The 21,255-nt window shown below is 51.5% G+C and overlaps 1 protein-coding gene across 1 annotated transcript in view; it reads left to right on the top strand.

Annotated features, from left to right (window-relative positions):
• Positions 1–21,255, top strand: part of IQCH (IQ motif containing H) — an 846,786-nt gene that overhangs the window by 38,512 nt on the left and 787,019 nt on the right. The gene's annotated exons all lie outside the window — the stretch shown is intronic.

Genomic DNA, 21,255 nt, shown 5'->3' with positions numbered 1-21,255 from the left:
GCAATGACGCGGGAGGGACGGGGCTAGCAATGACGCGGGAGGGACGGGGCTAGCAATGACGCGGGAGGGACGGGGTTAGCAATGACGCGGGAGGGACGGGGTTAGCAATGACGCGGGAGGGACGGGGCTAGCAATGACGCGGGAGGGACGGGGCTAGCAATGACGCGGGAGGGACGGGGCTAGCAATGACGCGGGAGGGACGGGGCTAGCAATGACGCGGGAGGGACGGGGCTAGCAATGACGCGGGAGGGACGGGGCTAGCAATGACGCGGGAGGGACGGGGCAAGCAATGACGCGGGAGGGACGGGGCAAGCAATGACGCGGGAGGGACGGGGCAAGCAATGACGCGGGAGGGACGGGGCAAGCAATGACGCGGGGAGAGACCGAGCAAGCAATGACGCGGGAGGGACGGGGCAAGCAATGACGCAGAGGGGACTGGACAAGCAATGACGCGGAGGGGACGGGGCAAGCAATGACGCAGGGGGACGGGGCAAGCAATGACACGGGGGACGGGGCAAGCAATGACGCGGGAGGGACGGGGCAAGCAATGACGCGGGAGGGACGGGGCAAGCAATGACGCGGGAGGGACGGGGCAAGCAATGACGCGGGAGGGACGGGGCAAGCAATGACGCGGGCGGGGTAAGCAATGACGCGGGACGGGGCGGGGTAAGCAATGACGCAGGACGGGGCGGGGCAAGCAATGACGCGGGGGTACGGGGCAAGCAATGACGCGGGGGGACGGGGCAAGCAATGACGCCGGAGGGACGGGGCAAGCAAGGGACGGGGCAAGCAATGACCCAGACGGGGCGGGGCAAGCAATTACCCAGACGGGGCGGGGCAAGCAATGACGCAGGGCAAGCAATGACGCGGGGGGGACGAGGCAAGCAATGACGCGGGGGGACGAGGCAAGCAATGACGCGGGGGGACGAGGCAAGCAATGACGCGGGGGGGACGGGTCAAGCAATGACGCGGGAGGGACGGGGTCAAGCAATGACGCGGGAGGGACGGGGTCAAGCAATGACGCGGGAGGGACGGGGTCAAGCAATGACGCGGGAGGGACGGGGTCAAGCAATGACGCGGGAGGGACGGGGTCAAGCAATGACGCGGGAGGGACGGGTCAAGCAATGACCCGGGAGGGACGGGGCAAGCAATGACCCAGACGGGACGGGGCAAGCAATGACGCGGGGGTACGGGGCAAGCAATGACGCAGGGGGATGGGGCAAGCAATGACGCGGGAGGGACGGGGCAAGCAATGACCCAGGTGGGACGGGGCAAGCAATGACCCAGAAGGGGCGGGGCAAGCAATGACCCAGAAGGGGCGGGGCAAGCAATGACGCAGGGCAAGCAATGACGCGGGGGGGACGGGGCAAGCAATGACGCGGAGGGGACGGGGCAAGCAATGATGCGGAGGGGACGGGGCAAGCAATGACGCGGTGGGGACGGGGCAAGCAATGACGCGGTGGGGACGGGGCAAGCAATGACGCGCTGGGGACGGGGCAAGCAATGACGCGGTGGGGACGGGGCAAGCAATGACGCGGTGGGGACGGGGCAAGCAATGACGCGGTGGGGACGGGGCAAGCAATGACGCGGGAGGGACGGGGCAAGCAATGACGCGGGAGGGACGGGGCAAGCAATGACGCGGGAGGGACGGGGCAAGCAATGACGCGGGAGGGACGGGGCAAGCAATGACGCGGGAGGGACGGGGCAAGCAATGACGCAGGAGGGACGGGGCAAGCAATGACGCGGGAGGGACGGGGCAAGCAATGACGCGGGAGGGACGGGGCAAGCAATGACGCGGGAGGGACGGGGCAAGCAATGACGCGGGAGGGACGGGGCAAGCAATGACGCGGGAGGGACGGGGCAAGCAATGACGCGGGAGGGACGGGGCAAGCAATGACGCGGGAGGGACGGGGCAAGCAATGACGCGGGAGGGACGGGGCAAGCAATGACGCGGGAGGGACGGGGCAAGCAATGACGCGGGAGGGACGGGGCAAGCAATACACGGAAGGTACAGGGCAAGCAATACACGGAAGGGACAGGGCAAGCAATAATGCTGGGAGAGACCGAGCAAGCAATGTGGCTTGGAGAGACCGAGCAAGCAATGTGGCTGGGAGAGACCAAGCAAGCAATCGTGCAAGCAATAACGCGGGAGAGACCGTGCAAGCAATAACACGGGAGAGACCGTGCAAGCAATAACGCGGGAGAGACCGTGCGAGCAATAATGCTGGGAGAGACCGTGCTGGGAGAGACCGTGCGAGCAATAATGCTGGGAGAGACCGTGCGAGCAATAATGCTGGGAGAGACCGTGCGAGCAATAATGCTGGGAGAGACCGTGCAAGCAATAATGCTGGGAGAGACCGTGCAAGCAATAATGCTGGGAGAGACTGTGCATGCAATAACGCGGGTTGAGACGGGGCAAGCAATGACGCGGGAGGGAGGGATGGGGCAAGCAATGACGCGGGAAGGAGGGACGGGGCAAGCAATGACGCGGGAGGGACGGGGCAAGCAATGACGCGGGGCGGGGCAAGCAATGATGCAGGACGGGGCAAGCAATGACACGGGACGGGGCGGGGCAAGCAATGACCCAGACGGGGTGGGGCAAGCAATGACCGGGGCGGGGCAAGCAATTACGCGGGGGGGGGACGGGGCAAGCAATGACACGGGGGACGGGGCAAGCAATGACGCGGGGGACAGGGCAAGCAATGACGTGGGAGGGACAGGGCAAGCAATAATGCTGGGAGAGACCGAGCAAGCAATGTGGCTTGGAGAGACCGAGCAAGCAATGTGGCTGGGAGAGACCGAGCAAGCAATTGTGCAAGCAATAACGCGGGAGAGACCGTGCGAGCAATAACGCGGGAGAGACCGTGCAAGCAATAACGCGGGAGAGACCGTGCAAGCAATAACGCGGGAGAGACCGTGCGAGCAATAATGCTGGGAGAGACCGTGCGAGCAATAATGCTGGGAGAGACCGTGCGAGCAATAATGCTGGGAGAGACCGTGCGAGCAATAATGCTGGGAGAGACCGTGCGAGCAATAATGCTGGGAGAGACCGTGCGAGCAATAATGCTGGGAGAGACCGTGCGAGCAATAATGCTGGGAGAGACCGTGCAAGCAATAATGCTGGGAGAGACCGTGCAAGCAATAATGCTGGGAGAGACCGTGCAAGCAATAATGCTGGGAGAGACCGTGCAAGCAATAATGCTGGGAGAGACTGTGCATGCAATAACGCGGGTTGAGACGGGGCAAGCAATGACGCGGGACGGGGCGGGGCAAGCAATGACGCGGGATGGGGCGGGGCAAGCAATGACCCAGACGGAGCGGGGCAAGCAATGACCCAGACAGGGCGGGGCAAGCAATGACCCAGACGGGGCAGGGCAAGCAATGACGCGGGGGGACGGGGCAAGCAATGACGCGGGGGGACGGGGCAAGCAATGACGCGGGGGGACGGGGCAAGCAATGACGCGGGGGGACGGGGCAAGCAATGACGCGTGGGGGACGGGGCAAGCAATGACGCGGGGGGGACGGGGCAAGCAATGACGCGGGGGGGACGAGGCAAGCAATGACGCGGGGGGACGGGGCAAGCAATGACGCGGGAGGGACGGGGCAAGCAATGACGCGGGAGGGACGGGGCAAGCAATGACGCGGGAGGGACGGGGCAAGCAATGACGCGGGAGGGACGGGGCAAGCAATGACGCGGGAGGGACGGGGCAAGCAATGACGCGGGAGGGACGGGGCAAGCAATGACGCGGGAGGGACGGGGCAAGCAATGACGCGGGAGGGACGGGGCAAGCTATGACGCGGGAGGGACGGGGCAAGCTATGACGCGGGAGGGACGGGGCAAGCAATGACGCGGGAGGGACGGGGCAAGCAATGACGCGGGAGGGACGGGGCAAGCAATGACGCGGGAGGGACGGGGCAAGCAATGACGCGGGAGGGACGGGGCAAGCAATGACGCGGGAGGGACGGGGCAAGCAATGACGCGGGAGGGACGGGGCAAGCAATGACGCGGGAGGGACGGGGCAAGCAATGACACGGGAGGGACGGGGCAAGCAATGACGCAGGAGGGACGGGGCAAGCAATGACGCGGGGCAAGCAATGACGCGGGAGGGACGGGGCAAGCAATGACGCTGGGAGAGACCGAGCAAGCAATGTGGCTGGGAGAGACCGAGCAAGCAATGTGGCTGGGAGAGACCGTGCAAGCAATAACGCGGGAGAGACCGTGCAAGCAATAACGCGGGAGAGACCGTGCAAGCAATAACGCGGGAGAGACCGTGCAAGCAATAAGGCGGGAGAGACCGTGCAAGCAATAATGCTGGGAGAGACCGTGCAAGCAATAAGGCAGGAGAGACCGTGCAAGCAATAATGCTGGGAGAGACCGTGCAAGCAATAATGCTGGGAGAGACCGTGCAAGCAATAATGCTGGGAGAGACCATGAGAGACCGTGCAAGCAATAATGCTGGGAGAGACCGTGCAAGCAATAATGCTGGGAGAGACCGTGCAAGCAATAATGCTGGGAGAGACCGTGCAAGCAATAATGCTGGGAGAGACCGTGCAAGCAATAATGCTGGGAGAGACCGTGCAAGTAATAATGCTGGGAGAGACCGTGCAAGCAATAATGCTGGGAGAGACCGTGCAAGCAATAATGCAGGAGAGACTGGGCAAGGAGGGACAACTTAAGCAGCGCAATATGGGGCAATAAAAGGTGATGGGCAAGTTACAATACGGGAGGACCTGGGCAAGCAGCAATGTGGAAGGCATTAGAGGGATATGTCAAGCACCAACGCAGGTAGGGGCGGAAGTGTCAGGGCAAGCAACAACAGGGCGTGACAAGCCAAACAATGCGGGATGGGAGCAGGAGGGACAGGGCAAACAAAGATAAAGGAGGGGTATTGGACGGACAGGACAACCAACAATGCGGGAGAAGTGCAGGACAAGCAACAACTCGGGGAGGTACAGGAGGGAGAAGGCAAGGAACAGAATGAAAGCCGCATCAAACGGATCAAGCCACAATGCAGGAGAGAGTGGGAGGAACAGGGACAGGGCCAGCAACAAAGGGGGAGGGAGACATGCGGGATGGAGTATGCAAGAATGACGTGGTAAGCAACAATACGCAGGGACAGGAAAGACGGGCAAGCAACAATGGGGCAAACCACAACACAGATGGTACAGGACAAGCAATAACGGGTTGAGCAACAACAACTGGGCAAGCAACAATGTGGCAGGGATGTGGCAAGCAATGACTGTGCAAGCAACAACACAGGAGGGGGGGTAGGAGGGGCCAGGCAACACGGGAAGGGACGGGTGCAAGCAACAGTGCTGAAGGGGCAAGCAGCAGTGCACAGCGGAGGGAGAGGCAGGGCAGGTAACAAAATGGGATGGGTGATGGGGCAAAATAAAGAACATCAGGGTAAGCAACAACATTGAAGGAATTGGACAAGCAACAAAGTGGTAAGGGCTGGGATGAGGCAAGCAACAACACAGGAGGGAGTGAGGTACAGGACAAGCAACTGGTTAAGCAACAGCGACTGGGCAAGCAACAATGCGGAAGAGTCCTGGAGAGATGAGGCAAGCAACAATTAGGCAAGCAACAACACGAGAGGGGGCAGGAGGGGGACAGGAAGGACAGGGCTAGCAATAACGCAGGAGGGACGGGACAAACAACAATGCAGGATGATGCAAGCTATGGCAGAGGGGGTGGGTGCAAGCAACAACGCTTGAAAGGATAAACAAAAATGCGGAGTGGGCGAGACAGCCTGCAAACAAATTCATTCCTCTGAAAGCTTAAGCAGGGGAAGGACCCTGGGCAAGGAATCCACACATTGGTAAATGCACCTGGGGTGGAAGGGACAAACGCATGAAGAGGAAGTGAAGCCAAAGCCAGCACACGTTGAAGAGAAGCAAAGAAATGAGAGTGATTGTGAGAAGTTGGCCTGGTATATGATGTTCACTAATTAAAGTGACCACCTTGTACCATGCCAAGCAACCCTTATGGTGTGGTTGTAAGTCAACCTTTTCGGACCAGCTGCCCTAGTGGTAGCGTAGGCTAAGCAGTCTTTCAGGCTAAACTCGTTTAGGCATGTGAAGCAAGCTGTTTTACCATATGTAACCCCCCTTTATACCAATGAAAGGACCCCCCACAGATATATATTCAAAATATATATGTATTTATTACTCAAAGTATCCCCTAGACTCTTTATGAGCACAGGAGCACAAATCGTTAAACAAGAAAGTATTACAATATACAGAAGTTGCACTTTATATGGATAGGCCCTGGTGGCCGCTCAAACCATATACTAAAATAGTGGTATAAGTACCATGAACAGGAAAGGGAAAAGGCCTAGGGCCTCTAGAATCGCTGGGCCTACAAGGAGCTAACTTCAGTTAGTGACCAGGAGGTCCACGGGTCGCGTGGGCAGTGAGGAAAGTTACACGCGGGCGCCCATAGGTTTTCAATGGGTGCGTAAATGTTCAAAAGTTACTGCTAGAAGGGTCTTCTGGATGGACTACGAACTTAAGACTTCAAACCTAGACATTAGAGATGTTACTCTACACTTGTGCACCGGAGTGCCAGCTTTACCTCACCCACAGGAAGCGGGTGCATAGGTCTCGAAGTGCGTCGGGTTTCGTCTATCTGTTCAATGGAGCCTGATGACAAAGATGCTGCAGGCGGTCGGTCCAGAAGAGATGCGGTGGATCCAAGGATGGATCGGAGTTGTAGAAGACCTGTAAGCAGAGGGGACAGTGTTCACAGTCACTAGCCAGTGACCGGCTTGGCACCAGGTAGGTACCAGGCGATGTCGGGTGCAAACAGGCAAAGAGGTGTAGCTTGTCTCTGCAGCCACGTGGTCCCTGAAGGTCGACGACGTCCAGGAGTCGGTTCACGAGCTGTCCCACGCAGGTTCTCGCTGTCGGCGGTGTCGGCGACTCAGAAGAAGCAAACAAGCCTTGGCAAAAGCAGGAGTCGCAGGAATTGAAGAAAGCTGTTAGCTCTGACCAGCAAGGTCAGAGGGGCTGCTCCTTTGGAGGGAAGCAGGAGCCAGTCTGGAGCAACCAGACCAGCGTCGTAGTTTTCAATAAGGTTCGCCAAGATGGCCACTAGCCAACGGGCCAGGGACCGGGCAGGCGCGTCGAGTCGCAAAGTGCAGAGGGGCCCCACGCAGATCGTGGAGATGCTGGAGGGCTCACCTTTGGTGCAGATGCTGCTCGGATGTTGGGCTTCTCAGGATCCAAAGCACAACTCGGAGGGAGACTCTGTTGTCGCGCTTGCAGCTTGTCGAGTGTCTTCCAAGATGGCTGGCTCCACGTGTCTCGGTGCCTCCACGGGTTCCTTTTTTGCAGGGACTGTGGTTCGGGCTGTGAGAGGTCTGGAGGTCCAGTTCTTGTCGGTCTCTGGGCTCGGGCTCCGGCGGAAGGCGGCGGCAAAGCAGACGTCGATTCGCTGGTTGGTGCTTGCGTTCGCAAGATGGTCACTCCCTGACCATAGGGGAGAATTCCTTCAGTCTTCTGTGCAGCAGAACGTCGAAGTTCTCGTCTTCTTCTTAGTGTTAAGTTGATTCCAGGATGTCTGCTTTAAGTGGATTCTAGGGGCCGGACTACCTGCTAGCTCCCTCCCTAAGGGTGGGACCAGGAAGGGGGGTGGTTACACCCCCAATCCTTTGTCCAGCTCGCCCCAGGTCCGGGGCTGGTGTGCCCCAGGACCGGTTTGAACTGGCATATGCACCGAGGCTCCTTGTGAGCCTCAGGCATGTCTGATTCTATTCAGCCCTACCTGACCAATACATAAAATCCTGTCTGGGGTGGTGCTCGCACCTTCCCTGGCAGGAAACCCTTTGTCCACGTCTCCCAAGCTGGAAGGACTCCCAGCAGCAGGAGGGCAGACTTGTGTCTGTGGTGGCAGCGTCCATTTTGTGGAGCTGAGGCTATGTCTGATTTTACCCGGGTTTCAGGTTCTGTACATGTCGTGTCCCTCTAGAAGGGTGGAATGCTAACCCCGTCGCCAGAATTGGTGAGGGGTTAGTATTCCAATTCGTATGACACCCTACTCGACATGTTTTGATAAAGCCAAACCAAAGATAGCATTTAACCGCGAGGTTCATAATGCACTTAAGAGTATATGGTATGGCGATATCTGGAAACGGCAGAAGGAAGTTGTTCCGACCACTGCAGACAGGCTCAGCTCATGCCAGAGCACCATCTCACATGTAACCAAGCACTCTGCCTTCAGGATTGTTAAGGCCTGCCATAGCAGTGACTTATAGGTTAACATGTGTCCCATTTAAGGTTAGGTATAGGTATACTACACCTAAGTAAGAGGTGGATACACCAACTTACCCCAGCTGAGTGATCAGCCAGTTGTGTCAAATTGCTAGACCAGGCCAGGGGTGGCACAATACATGCTTCAGCCCCTGGTAGGCCTTAGATACACCAATGCCCTGGGTACCTAGTGTACACTGGTACGGGGGCTCACAGGGTGATCCAGTTCCAATTGGTTATGCACCTATAGTGCATAGTGTCAATTTAGTAGAGAGAACAGCAGGCTGGGGGTCTGATTAGCAGGCCCACAGCCTCAATATGTCAAAAACCAGTGAAGCAAAAAGCAAAAATTTGGGGTGACCATAGGATAGCAGACCCTACTCTCCTACAGTGATGATGAAAGCAACTAGTGGTAAACAATGGGCGAGCTCTAAGCCCCCTGCAAGTAAACAAAATGTCTTTGAACCACCAGCGCGTAAGCTGACTCATACCAGATCTAAAAAGATTGTTGATGGTGTGTGATTGTGTGTAAGAATGTTGGTGTATATGCTTGTCTGTGAGTATGACTCTGAGTGTGTGTGCTTGCATGCTTGTCTGCGAGTGTGTCTGTGCGCATGCGTGACACGTGTATGAGTTGTGCTCACTGTCCAACTCTGGTAAATGCTGGTGTGCGCCAAGGTGGTAGTTCTTGGCAAATTGTGGGCATCTCTGGGTGATGCCAATTGTCCGTCTGTGCTGGGCCCTGCATAACTGTGGTAATGCTTGGAAATTTGTGAGCATCCATCATATGGTGCCCTTTACACACCTCTGGTGACATACTGGCCTTGACACAATAGTAGTAATTCTTAGAAATGTGTGGGCTTCAAAGGGATGATGATGCCCATTCTCTATTTGTGCTGGTCCTTGCTTTATAGTTGGTAATTCTTGGCAACTTCATGGTATTCATGAGATGATTTCTGTTTCTCACCGACAGCCATCATATATTGGTGGTGATTCTTGGCAACTTGTTTGCCTCCATGGGGTATTACTCATTGGCCACCCATGGTCACACTGTGGCTCACTCATTATTGTGGTATTTCGTGGCAAATTGCAGACATCCATGAAATGTTGTTCACACATGGTAATGTACTTGCGCTAGCATTCAATAGTGGTAGTTCTTGGCATTCTCTGAACATCCATGTATTATGGTGCCTATCTCTAGCATCCTGCTTGTCTTGACAAAATAGTGCTCATTCTTGACATATTAAACAGATCCATGCACAGTAATGCTCAATCATAGCATATTCACAGTCCTAGCAGTGTGGTTATAATTTGTGGTATATTGTGGATGTTGCAAATTCACTTTTCCCATTTAATCTGCCAGGATTTTTCACTTTTGACTACCTGTTATTCTTTACTTTTACTGTGAGCGAGTCTCACTACCTTAATCTCTCTCATGGTAAATTCATGGTAATTTGACTGGGCATACTAATCACCAGTGTCTGCCTTTTAAGATAAGGTGGCTGCTGCACAGCTAAGGAAAGAGGCACTAGGCTGTTTATACGTGAAAATGTGTGCACATATGTGTGGACTGTGCTAGTGAGACTACTGTTGTGCATAGCTCTGTATCAACGCAAAGGTTGCCTGTTGCAGAAGGAACTCTGCAAGGATTGATACCTACCTTGGGAGGCCTTATAATATGAGTGGGCAATCCTAGTGTAGGTCTGTATACTTACTCGAAAATGTGTGGCATTGTCACTGTATTATACATCAAGGCCCTAAAGTACAGTTGTGGGACCCTTCCCAATCCGGATTCCGCAGCAACCACAGCACCAAAACCGCCCTCATCGCCGCCACCGATGACATCAGGACCCTGCTGGACAATGGAGAAACAGCAGCCCTCATCCTCCTGGACCTGTCAGCCGCCTTCGACACGGTCTGCCACCGCACACTACGAACACACCTACACGACGCTGGCATCCAAGAGAAGGCCCTGGACTGGACCACATCCTTCCTCTCCGGCAGAACTCAGAGCGTCTGCCTCCCCCCCTTCAGCTCCAATGCCACCAAGATCATCTGCAGCGTACCCCAGGACTCCTCCCTCAGCCCACGCTGTTCAACATCTACATGGCACCCCTCGCCCACGTCGCCTGACAGCCCGACCTCAACATCATCTCCTACGCCGACGACACCCGGCTGATCCTCTCCCTCACCAAAGACCCTCACACTGCCAAAATCAACCTCCACGAAGGAATGAAGGCCGTCTCCGACTGGATGAGGAACAGCCGACTGAAGCTGAACTCGGACAAGACAGAGGTCCTCATCCTCGGCTCCACCCCCTCAGCCTGGGACGACTCCTGGTGGCCAACAACACTGGGAACGGCCCCGACACCCACCCACCGACCACGCACGCAACCTAGGGGTCATCCTCGACTCCACCCTCTCCATGACTAAGCAGGTCAACGCTGTCTCCTCATCCTGTTTCAACACCCTCCGAATGCTCCGCAGGATCTTCAAGTGGATCCCCACCGAAACGAGAAGAACAGTCACCCAGGCCCTCGTCACCAGCAGGCTGGACTACGGAAACACCCTCTACGCAGGAACGTCGGCCAAGCTCCTGAGACGGCTGCAACGCATCCAGAACGCCCCTGCACGTCTCATCCTCGACATCCCCCGCCGCAGCTACATCACACCCCACCTGAGAGACCTGCACTGGCTCCCCGTCAACAAGAGAATAAACTTCAAGCTCCTCATACACGCACACAAAGCACTCCACAACACCGGACCAGCATGCCTCAACAGACGAATCAGCTTCTACACCCCCACCCGCCCCTTCCGCTTCAGTGGCCTTGCCCTCGCCACAGTCCCCCGCATCCAGAAAACGACAGCCGGCCGCAGATCTTTCTCCCACCAACCTACGACAGACCCAAGACCTACTGGCCTTCAGAAGACTCCTCAAGTCCTGGCTCTTTGATCAGTAGCAGCACCCCCCCATCCCACTCCCCCCCCCTCCCCCCCCCCCAGCGCCTTCGGACCCTCACGGGTATGTAGTGCGCTCTACAAGTGACTTGATTGATTGATTGCTGCATTTAGGCCTACAGGGTCCAGAAAGGTACCAAACAGCGGTGAAACATGCAGGGTGAGTTTGAATTTACAGTCCCCAATAACCCACTTCTTATGGAACTTCACAGTTTGTCATGTATCTTTGGCGCAGCTCATAATCACAGTCCAGGCCTTTGACCCCTAAATTGAGCCAATTTAATTAGTCTGCCCCCAGCCCCTTATTGGCCAAGTTAATTACTCTGCTCCCCAGCAGAAGGATCAATGGTCTCCACACACAAAAGGGAAATTAAAAATGCTTGACTCCTGGGAATCAAAAGAGGTGGGGATGAAATCTGTATTTGTTAATTTGTGTGTAACACTGGACCGGAACTATGATAGCTCAGGTCCACTAATACAAAGGACAGAGTCCAGACCTCTCTAGCCATCACAGGAGGGGAAGCCCTTTGAGTTTTGTGGGGAAGGGTACAGGCAGCTGCGGGTGGAGCAGAGCCTCCCAGAGGAGAAATAACATGAAGCTGCCATTTTGGATTGTCCCAGAATGCTATTGGCCAGATGTGCGTAGCCCCTGAAACTTTCCACCCCCTCTTAAAAACCCCTGCCCAAGGGAGAGGCAGTTGAGAAGACCCTGGAACTGGAGGCAACGATGGTGGAAAGGATGCCCAGCTGAACGGAGAAGACACCTGATTCCCTGCAAGAATGGACCAAGGACCTTGACTGCAGCTGACCTCCAGGACTATGATGATTCTATCCAGGGCTAGTGGCGCTGACCCCATTATGACCTTTGAGAACAAGTTGGAAGAAAGGACTCCACTGCCAGCCGGGTGCCCTTTAATAAGCAATGAGGTTTGGGTCCTGGGGAGTGTTGCAAGGAGGGTGTTCTGGAATAGCTATGCAAAATGCCCCCACCAGCAGGAGAGGAGCACCAGGAGCCAAGCAGAAGATAAGGCTGGCACAGGCAGCCAGAAAATGCAGACTTTAGAGGCCAGGAGGCCTGATGAAAACGTTACCGGTGGCTAGGCCTGGCCACCAGAAGCAAATCAAGCCACAGATCAAGATAGTCAGCCCAACTGAACCAGAGATATGCCACTCTAAAGATCTGCCTTTTTGAAAAGAAAAGAAAAACAAGTGCATGGGACAAAAGACTTTCCCTCCATGGAGGGCCCAGCCCCTACAGTTTGGCACCACATTATTTCCTTAATTTATGGGGAGAGAGGTGTGTATCGGGCCTCCCTCTCTGAATCAACTTCTGGCCCTGTGACACCATCTCCCAGTGCACACTGCAATAGCTAATGTCCAGGCGGATCCCATTCCTACGGTATCGTTGCCTGTCTTCGTATTTGTGTCTTTGGAGGGGGAGGCGAGTCACATCTGGCTTTTAACTCCCTTCCTACACTCGCTGACACTGAAGGCAGGGGATCGTGCATGCTCCCGCTAGTAAGTGGGAGCAACAAAAGAGGTTGCTCCCACCATGGCAGGAGCAGAAAAGAAGGTGCTGACTCGGGCAGCACAGGAGTTTTGTGCTGGGAGCTGCCAGGGTTGCAGATGCCTTGCAACCTCCAACAAATGGAGGAGTCTGTGGGTGCCACGGGTGGTGCCGGGGCATCCAAAAATCAAGAATTGTTATTGTAATTGTAAATAAACTTATAAGGCGCACAGCTACCCACCATGGCGTCTCCCGGCGCCACCAAAAAAGGCTAGCTTAAGCAATGAATGTCTACTGCACGAAGAGCCAAGATTTCAGGCCCCTACGGAACTGTGTAAAAATGGATTGACATTTTAGGGATACGGGCAGAGAGTTCCAAAGCTTAGGGGCCATGTGTGAAAAGGAGCGGCCTCCCATTCTCGCCAGCTTAAATCTGGGGATCACGTAGTTGCCCTGAGAGGCAGAGCTAAGCGCACGCGAAGGGACGTAAGGATGGACCCGAGAACGCAGGTATAGAGGTGCCGAACCATGTTTGACTTTAAACATGACGCAAAGAGCCTTGAATTTAATACGGCTCTCTATGCGCAGCCAATGTAAGTCCCGCAAACAGGGAGTGATAGAAGATCTCTTCGGGACCTTGCAAAGGAGCCGAGCGGCAGAATTCTGCACCAGCTGGAGCTTCTTGCGTACCTCTTGTGTGCAACCCAGATATAGAACATTGCCATAATCAAGGCGAGAGGTTACAAGAGCCTGAACCACGGTGCGTCTTGTTGGAACAGGAAGAAGCCAAAGAATTTTTCGAAGCCACCTTAAGATGGTAAAACAGGTGGCTGAAATGCTAACAGCCTGTTGGCGCATTGACAAAGAATCATCCAGCAAGAAGCCCAGGTTGCGTACCTGCGTAACCGGTTGAGGTATCGGACCCATTGCCAGGGGCCAGTGCTTCGGGCCCCAAAGATGTTTATCTTTGCCCAGTATAACTAACTCAGTTTTATCACCATTGAGTTTTAACAGGTTAGCCTGCATCCACCCAGCCACACGGCCAAGTGCCTCCTGGAGTATAGATGAGAAACATTCCTTGTTAGAGGAGAGAGAAAAGATAATCTGCGTGTCATCAGCATAAGAATAAAGAAATAATCCTGCCTTCTCCACTATGGAGGCCAGGGGTCTTACATAGATGTTAAAAAGCATAGGACTTAGTGTAGACCCCTGAGGAACCCCATAAGCAGTTGTACGAATGGAGGAGGAGCAGCTTGATGAACAAACCTGAAATGAGCGCTGACTCAGGAATGAGGCTAGCCAGGCCAAAGCAGGCCCAACCACCCCAGCCTTATTTAATGCGGTGATGAGAATAGAATGTGACACCGTGTCAAAGGCTGCGCTCAAGTCAAGTAGTATCAGTGCCATAGTTTCGCCTTGATCCAGATGACTACGCAGCGTTTCAGTAACCCCCAGTAAGGCAGTTTCCGTGGAAAAATTCGCACGGAAGCCTGACTGAGAGGAATGCAGATAACCTGTTGCCTCTATGTGTGCCGTTAAGAAGAGAAACAAAAAGAAAAGAACACAGCAGAGGCTGCTTTACTGACCACCCCACTGACCATTCAGTATGCATGAAATCAAGCCTGGCGCTCTCCATACTGCCCGAGAGGGCTAATTTGAATATTCTTCTTGCAGGGGCACACCACCACCATTGGATAAATGATTTCTAAGAACTTGCCCTATGTTTTAGGGGGCATTGAGTTTACGACCCGCAGGAAAGTTTGCTTTTCATTCAAGCACTCCCCGAGGTGGAGCTTTTGCTCTCAAACTGTGGAGAGCGGGGACCCTTGTGTTGAGTCCTGTGGCTACATTTGGTGGCCTGTAGATTTGTGAAGAAAGAATCAGACACACATGTTGTTTTGAACTCAAATGACAATCAACCTTAATTTCGCCGTCATATTGAATACCTATAACTTAAAATTAGTATTGGTTTCATTGCTTTAAATGGTGATGTAAGGTTAAGTCATGACGTGGCTCATACTATTAATGTGGTGACATAGTGATAAAGCCATTAGGTCTGTCTTATATATGTTGCTATATCTTATAATATGTTACAATGATAATGTATAAACTGTGGTATTGTTATTAATCGGGTAACCTCCTGCCAAAGCAACTAGGCCTGCCTTATTTAAAATGATACGCCCTTGTATTGTGATGTTGCATCTGGTATGGGTGGGGGGTGTTGTGATTATGGGGTTCAGGATGCACTCGGGGGAAAATGTGCTATGAGGGTGCATCCTAGGTATTTACATCTACCTGGTGTACATGCTTGTAATTTAATCCATAGTATTCAGTAGTATTTGTTCTATAAATGTACTTTTCCTTTTTAAAAGAATAAGCATTGACTGGACAATAATTTCTTGAGTAGTGTTGTTGTGTGCCAGTGAAATAGGATTACTAACCCACCCTACCTTCCCTGAGTGGGCCTGGGACTGCTTTGCTTCGCTACCCTGAGGGCGTCAAGTACTACAATGGGGTACTTGGTTCCACCAGTTAGACAATTGTGGGCCTATTAATTGTGAATAACTCGCATTCTTAGCAACTAATAAGCCAATTTCTTACATCCATTGAACAGTAATACGCAACCCTGACATAATGTTCACCCTAGCAGTATGGTGGTCATTTTTAGGTCTCGCCTAGAGCTCAGCGCAAATGCGCTGCTTTAGGAGAGGGTCTCTTGGAATTACTCCAGACATTCAGAAAGCTTTCAGAAAGCTCGTGCATGTGTTTGTCACATCAATTGGCCTTTCCTGTGGCTTTCAAAAAATGAAAGCACTCAATTGGCCAAAGGCGGGTGCATGTCCCACCTTTTCTTAAAATGTTCAGTCCCATGGCCTTGGGGTCTCGAGAGCGAGCAGGCTGGCAGATACATTCCTCCTTGGTCACGTGCTTTCGCTTAGCTTTTGATTGTTATCTGCTAAAGGAATTTATTGCCTTTCAGAAGGCACAACGCACCGCCCTGCTTTTCTTTGAAATGCTTGTTTATTTAATTTCTGTTTATTTTCTGAAGCTTGTTTTTGTTCTCTTGTGCTGCAGTGCGCCTTTTATCAGAACTATGGCTCAGCGCTTCATGTTCAGATACCGATCTTAGCCTGGGTTTCGTTACATTTCTGTGCTCGGACCTTCCCTTATATTTACTTTACCTTTAATGTTTATTTTCCAAAGGTTATTTTTGTTCTCTTGTTGAGCAATGGCGTGAAATTGATATAAAATGGGTCTTGGGCAGCGCTGAAGTTCTTTGACACCTCTGCTCATCGGGTAGCTCACAGCTGCACTCGGACCCTTATATACAGAGATAAAAGATGGGAGGTGGCTGGGAGGAAGACGCAGTAAAGACCCAGGCAGTGAAGGCCCTTAAAGGTAACAAAGCGCCTCCCTGGCAGGAAATAGCAGAAGTTATCTTTTAATTAAAGAGTGATAAACGGCTGAGCGACACCGCGCAGCTGCCGAGAAAACTAGCCAGCTGCATTCTAATGGGCCCCTTTTGGAAGTGAGCCCGGGTCCTGTGCAGGCCAAGGCACGGGGAAAGATCTGGAAGTTGCAGAGAGCTCAGTGGGTTAATGCCTGCACCGCAGAAACTTCTACATAGCATGCCAGCCACAGGATCACTTCTCAGGTATGCCTCTCTGCCTCTCATCTTTCTGAGGTCGGCAAACTGAGCCCAGTTACATGGGATGAGAATAACACCTGCTATTTACAGTGCCCCCCTTGTTCTCCTTTCTTCAATTGATGTCTGCGTTTTGCTAGCTCCCAGCCCCTCCCTACCTCCCGCACGCAGTCATCCATGTTGCCCTCAGCCCCTCCCTACCACCCTGTGTTGTTGTGTTGCACCCTCTCTCTATAATAAACAGAAATAAGTGCTATGACACTGCTATTGCTGGTCTCATCATAGTGCTTTTTTTTCCTATCCCCTTCGATGTCAGTCCTGCTCCCCCAAAATGCCCATTCTCCATGTTGCCCCCAGACCACCCTCCCATCTGCAGTAAAAAACAAGCATTTGCAATGCAATAGGTCTCGCATTTGCGCGAGTTTGAGCTATTGGCATTGTAAATGACAATGCCTTTTATTTAAGTTTTAAAAACTAAAACAAAAATTAAAGGAATTGTTATTTGTAATGTGAATAGCTCAAACTTGCGTAAATGCGAGACCTATTGCATTGCAAAGGCTTTTTTTTGTTATGGAGGGTGTGGGGCAACATGGACAATGGAGGTAGGGCGGATGGGTAGTTGGGGGAGACATGGACAACAGAAGGGGGCAGCCCTTAGACACAGTTTTTCACATTGATTGTGGATTGGGCCATAGTAAGGGAAGGCAACAAGCTGCTCTGTGCAACATGCATAATTACTTTAACGCTGCATTTGGATTTATTTGGATTTTTATAAAGGGCGGACAGTGCCATTCTGGTGTAAGACATGGCAAGACAGGTCATTCTGCCACTCTGCCATTTCCAGGGTAATCTGCTGATTAGGGGTGCTGCTTTCAGAGCAGGATGTGACTCAACCATGCCACCCCCCCATCCATAACCCCATTCTTCTGGTGTAAACATTGTTTTCTGTGCTGATTTTGATTTCCAGATTGATTACATTACATGAATGTGATTAGGAATGAGCACAAAGGTGCCATAGAAAACGGAATAAAATAACAAAATTGAGTTGAAAGTGGCAAGCTAAATTATATTTAAAATGATTAAATATCATTAAATGATGTATGTGACAGGTGACAGTAAAGTTGTCTACATAGAATGCAGTGTGCCGGGGTGCCCTACAATAACCGGAGCTGTGTCTGTGGTGACTTGGCTGGGTGTCAGCGACTGGAACCCGTGGGCTTTGCAGGGTGGGGGTCACACACTGAGGTGTAAAAGTGCCAGAGATAGCATCTCTTCGAAGCCGTCAGACCCGCTGAAGAACCAGACGTGAGGGAGTCGGGTAGAGGTGGCGTCAGTGAAGCTGGCCCTAACCAGGACCGCCACCTCCGAGGATTGATGTCTGCGTCTCCAGGTGTGGCAGGGGCCAGGCATGCATTCTGTTGATGGTTGGCGAGCACAGCGCGCTCCCTTCATCTTGAAAATAAGGCTTGGGTTGACTCCGGCTGAGACCGGAAGCAGTCTCCGCTATCTTTATGACAACTGAGGAGTGCTTTCTGCCCCTTTTTATGTGACGCTGTTTTCTTATTAGCGGGACAATAAACATGTTCTTTCAAAGGTTACACGCCACACTCGGCCTGGCCGCGGAGCATGTAAAGTAGCACCTCAAACAGGAAACCTTTGGTGTTTCACACGTTATCCTTGTAAAGAAGCGGCGGTATCACAACATGGCTTTAAGTAATGGCCGCGCTTGTCCAACACGTCCTAGTACACCTTGTTTGTAGGGATTTCCTTTGCACTTCCAAGAAGAAATATGGATTCCCTGCTTCCAAGGGGTTACCTTCGAAGACACAGTGGGTTAAGTACCATCTGCAATAAATATATTGGTCGCAGCTTTGGTTCCCGACGGTCTCTTTCATTGTTGTAAAATCAATGAACTACAGGGGTGTGGAATTTAATAAAATATCTACTTGTCCATGGGGCCAGTTGCTTCATAAATCTACTTATCTTGTAACAAAATCCACTTGTCCCTTTTGTGCCATGTAATGCGGCGACAAATAATTTGCAGCAATCTTATTATATATAAGAGCTCTGAAATATCCTCTCTGATTATGCCAGAGCTCCTTCTATAGTAGGGTTTGAATACTAGCAATTCCCTTATGTTGCCACGTTTCCGCAGATCTACATATTGGGGCTGAAGGTAGCGGCAGGCAACAGTTCCAGAGTATGAATGACCATTTGAGTCTGCGCATACCTACTAACTTGCATGTTTTAAGGGTTTTCACTAACTCTTCTCTAATCCTTTTCCCATACTCGGAAAGGTTGGACATTTACTCCTGACAATGGCAAACACAAAACTTCTTCCAGGGTTAGGATACTATTTCTTGGCCTACTTGTGTAAAGTCTTGTGAATTCACAAAAGTAGTATATCTGTACTTAAATACAAGGGCATGGGTGCACTTTTGAGACTTTATTTAATAATTGGGCCCCTAATCAGGTCTGGCGTTAACCACAACCTTTTGTGTTTATTAAAATTCTGTCTGTCTGTCTCTCACTCTATCAGCTAGCTTCACTGTGAGTGACAGCATTCTGTTCTTTCACAAGGAGCATATCAACACAGTTGTTTTGTTCAGTGCCAGGAACTACTGTGGCAATGTGTCCTTTTTGAGACCAAAATAATTTCTGCTTTTTGCCAATGTTTGTTATAATGGTGAGAGCCCCCCAACTCCCACACCAATAAGGTTTTTAAAAAAACAAGTCACACATTAACAAAACCAAAAGGCTGACCAACAATTTCAGGCCTACTGGCTTTACCAATGCTTGTTTATTTTTGTTTCCCATAATCTTAATAAAACTGGTTACACTGATTTTCCATTTTATATATTTTGGGGGAATACTAGCATAGATCAACACATTTTAATAAATGATGTTGCAAAGAAATGGTACCAAAAATGTTACAGTAGTTTTAGCAAAATGTATTTGCATTTTTAGTGAACATTTTATTTTGAAAGCAAATAATTATCAATCTTGCTTTCAAGCTTCTGCAAATATTTGCATTTAATCAGAGAGCATTCTGGGAGTAGTATTCTTAGCCTCATATTGCTAAACATTGAAAACGTGTGTATACGTTTTTATCCTGGAACATCCGTTAGTAGTGCAGTCCGAGCTTACAACATTTACTTAAAGCGCTCACCCTAATAATAAAGGCTTTGCATTAATGAACCATATATACAAGTTTGAACAGCATTAACACATGGACATAAATATTACCTTAACTGCAGTCAATGCTTTTCCCTGATCTATAATGTAGTACTGTAATCTGGCAGCCAAAGGGTTTGTGCTGTAGGTGGTTGGGCCTTCTTGTCCCAAGGACAAAATACACATGAAAACTTGTTGCCCTTGACCCCAAACAATATGTCCCGGGCGTCGGGCTATAGGAATTACACAAAAAGGTAACAGTAGCATGCAACTATAAATTAAACAAAATTAGGAAAGGGGCTGGGAGTGAAGTTCAATAGGCTTTTGCCAGCAGCGACTCAAGCACAATGCCTTCAAACCCCTAAAGTAAAATGCAGATTGTGCTCTTTTGCACAAAGGGCGGGGCTTGCATATAGCTCCAGGGTAAAGGAAATCACAACTACACGCAGAATTCACTTTGCTGGGGCTATCTTGAGAACAAGGAGGGGGTTGGGTAACCTCGTGCTGCGTGCCGCCCACTTTTGCTGTGCATTTTGTGTGATAGCGAGGTTTTAGATGTGTGGGGGTCGAGGTTCTGCAGTGGTGCATTGGTAGCAGTTTCTTTTCTTCTTGTGATGGTCTGGTTTGTTTTGTCAACGTGGAAAATGGCAAGGTGTGTGTTACATACACTCTAGAAGAAAGGTCACGTTTCTGAATGGTCAAAAAGAGCACTGGATTTTGGTTCGGCAGGGTGGAGAAAAGGAGAGAGAGAGGGAGAGAGATGACTGGCGCAGGCCGTGCACGAGTGCCGTGGACCTTAATGCCAGCAATGAAATAACCCCCCAATCTCTAGTTTGGCACAAATAAAAATAGAAAACATCGATAATCAAGGGAAATTAAACCCCTCTCAGACCACTTGGTCCGGCGCAAAATGATGCCGCCGCCACTGCTTAATGTGACGACTCCCCCTTCCCCACGGGGCCGGAGCGCTTTTGATACTGGGGGGTCAGGTTTGTCTCAGTAGAGCAGTTTTAAAAGCATTGCAGAAAGTTCCTTGTATCCCAACAGTTTTCAGGCAACAACAAAGGTGTCTGCTGTACCTGCTGGAGAGATCGGAGTTTTGCCTAGTGGCAGTTTTGACTCATCCACGGTAGTGCAGTGCGTAGATATGCCTGCTGCAAAGAGCGTACACTGTACAGATTACTGAACAGTATTTTATGTCAAGGCTAAGTGGTTTGCCGCTTATGTCACAGAGATCCTTTAGTGACTGTGCAGTTCAGAAGTTACTGCCCAAACACACAAGAGCAAAAGAGGCCATACAGTACTTCCCCGTAGCACAGCCCTGGGCTTGTGTGCAACTGCCCTATAAAATGGATTATTGGCGCCAAAACTGGTTTATCGAACATGAATTACACCTGATGACCCCAGTGCAAAGAAGCCACAGCATTGCTAATGGGAGGAAGACGAGGGCTTTAAAACTGCACTGCGTACACGGCCGGCGCAGGACAGTGACTGGAAGTACTCTGTAATGATACGTTTTTTTAGTAGTCGCATTAACCCACTGAGGTATCTTCCAATTAGGATGTATATGGTGAAATATTATAATATAAGATGACTTGATACACTGCCTTTATGCAGGTTAGGAAGAAAACGGATTGGTTTATATGAACAATCCTATACACGCTTTAAATGAATCTATTGTACAACTCAGGCCTGCGAGTATTTTTAACCCAAACCA

Source organism: Triturus cristatus, chromosome 3_1, assembly GCF_964204655.1.
Source record: "Triturus cristatus chromosome 3_1, aTriCri1.1, whole genome shotgun sequence".
In the NCBI taxonomy this organism is placed as follows: Eukaryota; Metazoa; Chordata; class Amphibia; order Caudata; family Salamandridae; genus Triturus; species Triturus cristatus.
Note: the sequence above shows the minus strand (reverse complement) of the source record. Positions and strands in the feature narration are given on the sequence as shown.